The sequence below is a fragment of the Eublepharis macularius genome, chromosome 4 (assembly GCF_028583425.1).
Source record: "Eublepharis macularius isolate TG4126 chromosome 4, MPM_Emac_v1.0, whole genome shotgun sequence".
Lineage (NCBI taxonomy): Eukaryota > Metazoa > Chordata > Lepidosauria > Squamata > Eublepharidae > Eublepharis > Eublepharis macularius.
The window spans coordinates 172,185,657-172,186,007 of record NC_072793.1 but is presented as its reverse complement, the minus strand read 5'-3'; positions in this window follow the sequence as shown (position 1 = coordinate 172,186,007).

The following is a 351-nucleotide window of genomic DNA, read 5'->3' as shown; positions in this document are numbered from 1 at the left end:
AAAAAGGGAATCTCTCCACCCAACAGTTCTTCCACATTCCAGGCATTCATGTGGTTTTTCTTCTGAGTGAATTCTTTGATGGAAAGTAATGCTTCTATTCCAGCTGAAGTGTTGTCCTCAATCCAAACATCTAAATGGCTTCTCCCCTGTGTGAATTCTCTTATGGAAAGTAAGGCTTCTTCTCTGACTAAAGCTTTTCTCACACTTCAGGCATTTCTATGGTTTCTCCCTTGAATGAATTTTTTGATGGGTAAAAACGGAATCTCTCCACCCAACAGTTTTTCCACATTCCATTCATGTGGTTTTTCTTGAGTGAATTCTTTGATGGAAAGTAATGCTTCTATTCCAGCT